The sequence below is a fragment of the Miscanthus floridulus genome, chromosome 13 (assembly GCF_019320115.1).
Source record: "Miscanthus floridulus cultivar M001 chromosome 13, ASM1932011v1, whole genome shotgun sequence".
In the NCBI taxonomy this organism is placed as follows: Eukaryota; Viridiplantae; Streptophyta; class Magnoliopsida; order Poales; family Poaceae; genus Miscanthus; species Miscanthus floridulus.
The window spans coordinates 76868721-76876666 of record NC_089592.1 but is presented as its reverse complement, the minus strand read 5'-3'; the positions used below and the strand labels follow the sequence as shown (position 1 = coordinate 76876666).

Here is a 7946-nt window from a genome sequence, read left to right as displayed (position 1 = left end):
ATTTAAATATGTATCATGTGTAGTGCCAATTTCAACGCGATTAGAGGAGTTGACATATCAATGACCTTAGACAATTTACTTAGAAAGTCTAGTTATGATTTAGTCCAATTTATTAGAACAATAACCTAGGAAGTGAATCTAGCTTAACTTATTCGGTGAAAGCTCAGGTTCCGTCATCTTTAACTCAAAAATTTGGATGTCTATTTTCTTTTTAATGATATTAATGATAATAATGGTAATAAAAACCATCTACACCCTCTTAGGTTGTTTTTTTAGAACAGTGACCTATTTGCACCTGCAAGATAAGTTCGGTGACCTTGAACGCAGTTTTCTCTTTTTCCCGTTCAGCAAAAGGACAAATAATTAACCCTGACAAATCAGTAGATTAGAGGTACAGATTAATGTTGTGCATAGCACATGAAACGGGCATATTTGTCGACTGTCAAGTCACTCGCAAGTTGCATTGGAAACCACTTGCATGCACAAGTGTAATCTCCACTAAAAAAAATAACACGAGGCCCAAAATTTGTGAGACGTCCACGTACGTTTGCAGCAGACATCATCACATCGTCGTGCCGCTGTTTGCAACCTCCATGCAACGGTGCATGCTTTTTGCCAAAACAAAATTTCACATCTCTTCAACACATAATTCGAAGAGGGAAAAAATTAGGTAGCACGGATGATGCAATGCCCTCAATATTTTCATCGTTCCAACTTCCAAATGCTAAAAATACCACTGGATCGGACGTTCAAAGAGCGATTTTTTTTAAGAATCCAAGAATCCTCCGTGACGATCAAGTTAGCACAGTCACGACGAGCATGCCGCTGTCCATCTTTACTTTGGCAGCGTCTGCATGCCCGCTTTTGACATCGGCGACGACTATGACGCCGCCGCCGCCGCCGCCGGTTAGCACGCTCGCGCGGACGGCCTGCTCGACCCAGTCCGTGCGCAGCACCACGTGCAGCATCAGCGCCGCGCACACCAGCTGCGCGGCGAGCATGCCGACCCACATGCCGGCGAAGTCGAGCCGCCCGGGCCAGAACGCCAGCGCGAGCGCCGCCGGCATGCCGACGCCGTAGAAGGCGGAGACGTTGATCCTCGCCGCCTTTCCGGGTCGCGCGCTGCCGCGCAGCACGCCGCAGCCGGCCGTCTGCGGGCAGTTTCCCAGCTCGGCCGCGCCGAGTATGTGCAGCGCCGCGGACGCTAGCCGAAGGATGGCGGCGTCGGTGGTGAACATCCGCGCCCACACCCCTCTCACGGACGCCGCGAAGGCGCACGCCAGGAGCCCGAGCGCGGCGCCGCAGCAGAGGCCGACGCGGGCCACGAGGCGCGCGCGCTCCGGCCTCCCCGCGCCGAGCTCGTGCCCGACGCGCGTGGACACGGCGCAGCTGAGGGAGTGCGGGAAGATGTAGAGCAGCGACGTGGTCTGTATCATGATCCCCATCGCGGCCACCGCCGCCTTGGGGTCGGCGAGCAGGCCGCAGAGCAGCACCATGATCTCGTACCACCACCACTCCAAGCACACCGACATGCAGCTGTGCAGGGACAGCCTCAGCAGGCACCCCCACTCGACCGCGTCGTCCTCGGCCGCCGCCGCCGGCAGCGGCGTCGCGCACAGCGCGTTGGCCTTGCCATTTCCGCCGTCATCGCCATTCATTAGTCCAGTAAGGTAGACGTAAGCCACAAGGAACAGCAGGAAGTTGAGGTTGGTGCAGACGGCGCCGAGCGCGACGCCGCGTATCCCTAGCCGGAGGCTTTCCACGAGGAGGCAGTTGACGGGGACGTGGAGCAGGAGCGCCGCGGCGGCGGCGTACGTGAGCGGGAGCGTGACGGACTGCGCACGGAGGTACACGCGCAGCGGGTGGAGGAAGGACTGCACGACGAGGTCGGGCAGCGAGCACAGGATGAAGTCGTACGCGGCGGCCGCAATGTCGGGGTCCTGGCCGGTGGCGACGAGCACGCGGTGCATGGTGAGCCAGAGCAGGCTGATGGGCACGGACACGGACAGCAGCAGGACGACCGTGCGGCGGAGCGCGGCGGTGAGGACGGACGTCCGGCCGGCGCCGAAAGCCTGGCCGCACACGGGGTCCATCCCGGCGGCGAGTCCGGAGAGCACGGAGTAGCCGGTGATGTTGGCGAAGCCGAGCGCGAGGGAGCCTCCGGCGAGGGGCAGGCGGCCGAGCCTGCCGAGGAAGAGCATGGAGACGAGGGAGCGCATGTACATGAGCAGACCCGCGCCGACCATCGGCACGGCGAGTTGCAGGATGGACGCGATGATCCTCGATGGCCGTGCCGCAGTCGCCGCCGCGCGGTGCCGGCCTCGGGCGGTCACCCAGCGCGGGGCAGGCCTTGGTTGGCGGGAGCAGGACCTGGTGGTGGCATTGTGTCGGCTCGGAGCAGTGGCACATCGCAATGCGATCCGTGGAACGTGGATGCGTGTGCTGTTTCGGGCAATGCGCTAATGTTTGTTTGCCGTTGCGAGATGTGTTTGATGATGCGAAGCGAGCAGGGGAGTGATGGCACAGGGAGTTAGGGAATTGGACGTATATATAACCAACCGCTCTGCTCAATGCTGACATCCGTTTGAAAAAAAATTTGTGCCCTGGGTCCACATGATTTTTTTTCTAAATTCCTTTAATCCTGGGATGTTATCGGATTCATCTCGATCCAAAACAAAATGTTAGATGTGCAATGTTTGAATTGAAGAAAAAGAAATTCTAGCGGTGAATAAAATATTTTGTATGTAACAGTGTAAACGATGTAGTGCCGACACATAGAGGCAGGAAATCTCCGAGAGGCGGAGTGGCTTAGAGAAATCACTCTTGAGTCTTCTTCTGTGGGGCTTGGTCTACAATTTTTATCCATTCTCTACTTTTGCCTAGCCCTTAACTACATGTGTTTTGTAGGGATATTCACTCTGGGTCAGTCACACCGACACATGATATTGTTGGTCACGATGATAGATTTCAATACGAATATAAGGATATTCATAGAGGCTAAGAACATGTAGGGTCAACTGAAAGCATGGGGCTCAGAGGCACTTTTGTTGTATTGTGTATATGTCTTTGTTTATATCTTTGATCCTACTATTAAGGAGGTCCAAGACATGAAGCTTGATAGGGTCCGACTTGAAAACATTTGGATGTGTACACATTGTATACTCTCTTGAGTCATTGCATAGTGGGCTTATTGGATAGATTTTGAGTCAACGATCTCAAAGAAGTTGAATTGTATAAGGTTAGATTTAAAACGAGCTTAGAATATGCATCGGATGGTTGGAACCTACCTGGTGGATCATCTAGTGGCACTGTGCATAGCTCAGTTTTGAATTTATTAGCCATGGTACCGTGTTGCGCTATATGATCTGGTGAGCCTCGGTGGCTCATGGCGGATCATCTGGTGATGTTGTGACTTGACTATATGTCAAGTGGACAATATATCGTGTTTCACTATATGATCCGATGTACCTGTGTGGAGCCTGCTGGATCACTCGGTGATGGTACACTATTGGAAACTCGAATTGTTCCGTGGGTGATGAATTTTTCTGTGCGTCTTTTTCAGGTACGCACAGAAAAATTACGATTATTCTGTCGGTTCCAAAATATCCCGACAGAAAAATACGAAAACCCACAGAATAATTGTATGATTTTTCTGTGCGTGACAATACACATATGGAAAAATCAGCACTTACAGAAAAATGCAATTTATTCTGTCGGTTCTTTAAAACGCACAGAAAAAATATATGCACGCATAGGATAGATAAAAAAACAAAGAAGTCCTAACCCTAACCCGCCGGCCACCGCCCCCAAACACCCTCGCACGCACGCATTCGCGGACTTGCTTGCTCGGCTCTCCTCATGCACGAACGCACGCACAAGCTGCGTCGCCGCCGCAGCTACGCACGCATGCCTGCCCCGCCGCCTTCTTCTTCCCGACGGGCGGCCGCCCCTTCCCTCCCCCTTCTTCACCCGGCCCCAGCGCCCCTCCTCCCTCGCTGGCGCCCCGCCCCTCCCCCTTCTTCACCCGGCCGGATCCAGCCCTCCCTCTCCCGGATCCGACCGGTGGCTGCGGTGGTGGTGGTGGTGGTGGCCGACGGCGGGGCGTGGTGGTGGCGGCGGCCCTTCCCTCCCCCTTCTCCTCCCCCGCCGGCGCCCCTCCTCTCCCCTTCTTCTTTCCTGGCGGGTGCCCCTCCCCTCCCCCTTCTTCACCTTGGCCGGATCCGGCCCTCTCTCTCCCGGATCCGGCCGGTGGCGGCGGCAGCGTGGTGGTGGTGGCCGGCGGTGGGGCGTGGTGGTGGCGGCGGACCTCCCTTCCCCCTTCTTCTCCCCCGCCGGCGCCCCTCCCCTCCCCCTTCTTCTTCCCCGGCGGTCGCCCCTCCCCTCCCCCTTCTTCTTCCCCAGCGGGTGCCCCTCCCCTCCCCCTTCTTCACCCGGCCGGATCCGGCCCTCCCTCTCCTGGATCCAGCCGGTGGCTGCGGTGGTGGTGGTGGTGGCCGGCGGCGGGGCGTGGTGGTGGTTGTTGGTTGTTGTATTTTTTATGTGCAATTTAGTTTTTATTGCATTCAGAGTATGTTTTCTAGTGTAATTTGTTGTAGTCAATGCCATTTGGTATCTGACTTGCAGTCATTCTTTGTGATTGTGTGTCTCGAAACATGGCAGAATACAAGGGGGAATGGATGTTGCGACACTAGTTGCTAATTTATGAGTTTCCAGTTACTATATGCCCGTTTACATGTTCTGATTGTTCTAATGATCATGACTGAAAAAACTAATGATTGTTTTTTCTTAGCTAGTTAGCCAGCTAGGTGTAATTTGTTTTCTGAATATAGTCTTTTGTTTTTTCTTTGCTAGCTAGCCAGCTAGTGTAATTTGTTTTCTGAATACAGTCTTACTATTATTATTGGAGTTCACTTGATTGGCCTTTCTGCTAGTGGCATCTTGACTGAAAACTGACGTGAATGGATTAGTAGCATACTTAATAGTGAAGTAGTTGATAAGTAGAGTTTAGAAATTTCCTTGATGTTGAGATGGTAGTGCTTTTGAATTTTGAGATGCTTTTAGCCTTATCATACTATAAGAAGTAAGAACCAACTGATAAAAACAATTATCCACGACCACCTCTACATGCTTGTTTGTGCATATAAAAAACAACAATACTCAGAAGGTTGCTATAACATGTCCACACTCCACTTATGTGGTGCTAATACTACTCTCCATTTGTACTTTCTTTTTTTATTTGAAGCTAGAAAAAGAAAGTATACAAAAACTAATAGATAAGAAAAGCTACTACTCAATTGTCAATTCAGAACTCATATTGTGGGTTATAAGGTTATTTCAGTGAAATTGTGTTGGTATTGGTACACAACCTTTATTAGTTGGTGCGACTCCCATTTTCCCGAAGTCTTCGATACACTTTATTGAATTGCTGCAGCCCTAGAAATCCATAGTTTCTGTTTCACAATTCACCCAAAATCTCATTCTTTGTTGCAGAATTAAATAATCTTCTGTAGTTGTTTTTACTACCTTTACCTGGCCTCTCTTGCTCACAGATAGTGGAAGCTAATGCAAGGAAGGTGGGCAAAGTCCTATTTAAGCCAATAAGCAGTGAATGTGTTGGTGTTGACAACAAGGGTGTGAACCGCCTGATCTCCAAGAAGATCGTCAAACGGAAGAAGAAGGGCTCTGATGATTCCTCTGGTGATGAGTATCCTGATATAACAGAGAATGGCTGCCCTGCAGAGGTACTCTCGTACTCGGATGATAACAGTGCTTTGTTGGAAGATGCAAGCAGTTCTAGTGCCAAGAGGTGACAATAAAGGAACTCCAAGACCATCGTACTACTGGTAATAATTACAGCACACCGTCAACCCTCCTAACACCCCTTGTTACAACAGAAGAAGAGAAGAACATAGTAGTATGCTACCAAAAAAACTGCGAGAGCAACACCAAAAGGTTAACAGCAGTTTAAGGCATTGCAACATTTTTCAGTAGCAGGAGTAGCAGTAGCAGTCTAGAGGTGCAGCGAGGTGTCGACGTCGACTTCACCAGAGACATGTTTGTAGTTGTAGGTCTTACTGGGACACAGCTCCACCGCGATGTGGTTGCTATCGCCATGGAGCTGGAAGCTTTTACATTCACAGACAGTGGTTGGCACGGCTGGGAATAAGGAGGCGGCGGCGACAGCGGCAGTGGTGTCACGCAGCGGCCTGCACGGGTAGAGCAGCTCCGGGTGGAAGAACCACTTCACGAGCATCTCCCTCGGGGAGGCGGTGGCCGCAGGGCGGCGGGGGGGGGGGGGGGGGGGGGGGGGGGGGGGGGGGGGGGGGGGGGGGTGGGGGAGCACGTGTGAAAGCTTCTCCTCCCGCTTCTCCCTGATCCTCTCCAGCTCCCTGAACCTCTGCTGCAGCAGGGCGATGGAGGAGAACATCACCTGGCCTTCGCTGCTCTGCACCCCCATGATTACTGAGGAAAGGGAAACTGAAGTAGTGAAATTCATGAAATGCTGAGATGAGATGGTAATGTTTTTGAATGTATTGATGCCAGAACATTTGGACATCATCTACATGTAGCCTGGATGCTATGAATGAATGTGTTGAATATTTGGACTCCATCTTTATATGTTGTGATAAAATTACTGTATGGACAATCCATATTTTAACATGCTGTTGCTACTGTTTCTAAATAATTATTGTATCCAATTTGCTGCATGGGTAAGTGTATATTATTCTGTTGGTGGTCTGTTAACACCTGACAGAAAAATACAATTTTTCTGTGCGTTCACCTAACCCGACAGAAAAATACAATTTTTCCCGTGAGTGCACCTCTGCAACTCTAACGGGACAACACTAACAGAAAAATGATTTTTCTGTCGGATTTTTCTTTTTTTTTTCTGTGAGGAATAATGCACAAAAATTTTATTTTTAATCTAGTCGAACACAATTTTTCTGTGCGTGTAACACCCACAGAAAAATTGTTTCTGACTGACGACCACACAGAACAATTGAATTTTTCTGTCATTATATTTCCGTGTATATTTTTCTGAGGGTACATCGTCAGAAAAATATTTTTCTGACGGTATTCGTATTTTCTATGTGTTTTCGCACACACAGAAAAATATGAGTTTCCAGTAGTGGTAAGCCTCGAGTGTGTCGAGTGCCTAAGTTACACTAGACCAGTGCCGTATGATTTGGTGGTGCATTTACGAATCACGGCGAGGCATATGCTCGCACATTCTCTTTGACTAGAGAATCACAAAATGATCCTGTGCACCTAGGTGGAGCATGGCAGATCACCCAATGATATCTATGTCTGCAGACTTTTTTCATGCCTAGCATGGCCTTCACACTATATGTATATTTGCATTTCCCAGCTCATAGGGAGATGCTCTTTCACTCCATGCGTGAGACGATTCTAGAGTGAGTTTGTGAAGTATGTGAGAGCCATCCAAGTCAATATTGCTACTTGCAAGAGTGTACTTAATGTGCTTTCCGCAACTAACACTACTACAATAAAACTTAACCGAGGTGTTTGGCAAAGGGGTTCAGAGGCGGTTGGGCCGGTTGCCCGTCTCGGTTATTCGTGGCCGGGCAGCCGGCCCAGCAACCGCCTCAGTTAACACGTCCACCTCGATTAATGCCTATTAAATGAGACGGTTGCCCTAACGCAACCGCCTTGGTTAATCAATATTAGGGCAACCGCCTCGGTTAATCGATTAACCAAGGTAGTTGGGCTTTTGTTGCCCGCCTTAGTTAATCCTGGGCTATAAATACAGCCGCACCCACCCTTCTTCCCTACAACTTCTCTATTTTTGTGGGTTTTGAGCTCCAAAACCCTAAAAATTGAGCATTTCCTAGGGGGAGAAGTTTTGCCCTTAGATTTGTTGAAGGAGGGCACCGTAAGAGGTAGCTAATCGCTATCCAATCCTCATTCTTCTCTCTTTTTCTTCA

At 50.3% G+C, this 7946-nt stretch overlaps 1 non-coding gene and 1 pseudogene across 1 annotated transcript; one reads left to right on the top strand and one right to left on the bottom strand.

Annotated features, from left to right (window-relative positions):
* Positions 1-756: 756 nt before the first annotated feature.
* Positions 757-2475, bottom strand: LOC136501898 (protein DETOXIFICATION 49-like; annotated as a pseudogene).
* Positions 2476-4596: 2121 nt separating this feature from the next.
* On the top strand, positions 4597-4736 carry LOC136502421 (small nucleolar RNA F1/F2/snoR5a). Its single transcript, XR_010770562.1, has one exon. It is a non-coding gene; the product is annotated as a small nucleolar RNA F1/F2/snoR5a (small nucleolar RNA).
* The last annotated feature ends 3210 nt before the right edge of the window (positions 4737-7946 follow it).